This window comes from Eschrichtius robustus, unplaced genomic scaffold, assembly GCF_028021215.1.
Source record: "Eschrichtius robustus isolate mEscRob2 unplaced genomic scaffold, mEscRob2.pri scaffold_890, whole genome shotgun sequence".
Classification (NCBI taxonomy): Eukaryota; Metazoa; Chordata; class Mammalia; order Artiodactyla; family Eschrichtiidae; genus Eschrichtius; species Eschrichtius robustus.
Window position 1 is genome coordinate 20,001 of NW_027175774.1, and position 2,500 is coordinate 22,500.

A 2,500-nucleotide genomic window follows, 5' to 3' on the forward strand; every position below is an offset into this window, starting at 1 on the left:
GACCCCGCGGCCGAGCCGCGGTCGACCAGCACACCACCCCCGACGGCTCCCCTCACCCGCGCCGTGCGCGGGGGCGAGGGGCGGGGAGAGGAACGCGCGGAGGGGCGACGGGACGGGAGCACGAGCCGGCGGCCACGGGACGGACGGACGCGCGGGGCGGAGAGCGGGCGGGGCCGGGAAACGCACCGACACCCGAGCGCGGCCCGGAGGCGGCGTCGTCACGGAGGAGAGAGGACGGGAGACGGGGGGACGGGAGAGGAGAGAGGAGAGGAGAGGAGAGGAGAGGGGGACGGACAGGAGAGGAGAGCGGCGGACGGCGTGGAAGGCACGGGGGTGTGGTGGAGAAAACCCGGCGGTCGCCCCCCGACCGCCGGGCCCTCCTTCACCCCGCGCCTCCTTCCACGCCCGACCGACCGAGCGACTCACTCCCACCACTCACTCTCTCTCTCTCTCTCTCTCTCTCGCGCCGCCAACGCCGCACACCGCGTCCTCCACGCAGCCGCGAGACGCCCCCGCCGCGACGAGCGACGGACGCCGAGCGCCCCGGTCCACCCACCCACAGACGCCCACCGCGGGCTCGGGAGCGGGCACGGAGCGCGGCGCGGCCGCAGCCCGGGGGAAAGCGCGCGGCGGCAGGCGACGCCGCGGCGTCCCGCGGGTCGCCGCCGGGGCACGCATCCCCGGGGCGCGGCCGCGCACGCACGACTCGGCCTCGGCCCGAGCCGCCCGCCCCGACACGGCGAGGCGAGGCGGCGGGGGCGGGCACGGACCCCGGACGCGCGGCTCGGGGCGCCGCGGAGGAGGCGGGCCGGACGTCCGTCGCCGGGACGCCGCCGCCGCCGGGGGCGGGCGGCGAACGACGGCGGAACGGACGCGGCCCCGCCACGCCACCACAGCGGGCCCCGGCCGCGAGGGCGCGGGACCGTCCCCGCCCACCGACACCCCGGGGGTACGCCCAAAGACCGCTTGCGGCGCGAGGGCGCTTCCCGAAGGGGACCGACCGCGGAGGCCAACGGCCAGGGACCTCGTCGCGAGCTCTCTCTCCCTTCTCTTCCCTCTCGCGGGCAGCGGGCCCCCCCGTGGCCTCAGCACGAGGCGGGGGGGGGGGGCGCCGCGTCTGCACTTAGGGGGACAGAGGGCCCCGGCGGCCCTGCGAGGAAACCCCCAGCCGCGCCACCCCGGGAAGGCGCGCGCGCGAGCGCACACACACGCAACGCACGCGCGCACACCCCCGGGGGGCGATTGATCGTCAAGCGACGCTCAGACAGGCGTAGCCCCGGGAGGAACCCGGGGCCGCAAGTGCGTTCGAAGTGTCGATGATCAATGTGTCCTGCAATTCACATTAATTCTCGCAGCTAGCTGCGTTCTTCATCGACGCACGAGCCGAGTGATCCACCGCTAAGAGTCGTACGAGTTTGGTTTCTTTGCGTTTCGGCGGGGTCCCCGCCGGTGGCACGGCACATCCCCCGGAGGGGTTGCCTCTGGCCGGCCAAGTCAGACAGAAAACAGCAGACCGGAGGGGCCGGAAGGTTTCACGACGGGGCGCCCGGCACCGACCCGCAGGCGGGGCGGGCTCGGACACCCCACAGGCGCCCGGGGGGTTCCCACCTCACCCCCCCCCCACCCCGCGAGGGACGCGGGGCCCGCACTCACGCGGCACACGGGCCCGGCCCGCACCACGGCCGCCGGGTAGCCCCCTCCCGACGGCCGCGGCGGGGAGGACCAGTGGCGCGCGGCGCGGTGCCCCGGCCCCGTGGGGGTGGGGGTGGGAAAGCGGAGTCTGGGGGAGAAGGGAGGGGGCCTCCCGACTCCCCGCGGGCCCGACCGCCCCGACCCCAAGGCGGACGGGCGACCCCCCCATGGGTCTTTAAACCTCCGCGCCGGGACGCGCTAGGTACCTGGAGAGGGGGAGGCGGGCGAGGCGGGGGGGACGGAGCGCCCCACGCTCGCCGCCGCCGCCCCGACAACCGACCGACACGCTCTCCGCCCGCGCCCGCCCGCAGCACGCGGGGCCTCGGCGCTACCGGCCCGTGACACGGGGCCCCGGCCGGGCGCCGGGCCGACCGCCACACGAGACAACCACTGCCACCGCCCGACGAGGCCCCCACCGTGTCCCCCAAGCCGGGCGGAGACCTCCCGCTCGCGCCCGGGCACGGGCGCGGCCCTCTTTTCTCCTAAACCCCAACCCCGCCCCCCCACCCGGGGCCCTTGCCCCGCACCCGCGTCCCGGGCCCCCTTATCGCCACCGAGGGCGGTAAGGGAGGCTCCGACGGGAAGCGGGGGAACGAGCGGGCAGGGGGCACACGGGGGGGGGAGGGCGGGAAAGAGAGAGAGCCCGACGGACGACGGAGGAGAGGCCCCAGGCTCGGAGGACAGGCCGAGGCGAACGGCGAGGGGGCGGAGGGCCCGGAGCGGAGGACCGACGGCCGGGAAGGAACCGGTCCAGGGCCGGCGGCGGGAAGGCGACGGGGCGGGCGAGCGGCCCCACGGTGGAGCCGCC

General features: G+C 77.2%; 1 non-coding gene across 1 annotated transcript; it reads right to left on the minus strand.

Moving 5' to 3' along the window:
- Positions 1–1,254: 1,254 nt before the first annotated feature.
- Positions 1,255–1,407, minus strand: LOC137758422 (5.8S ribosomal RNA). The gene has a single exon (XR_011072964.1). It is a non-coding gene; the product is annotated as a 5.8S ribosomal RNA (ribosomal RNA).
- Positions 1,408–2,500: the final 1,093 nt, after the last annotated feature.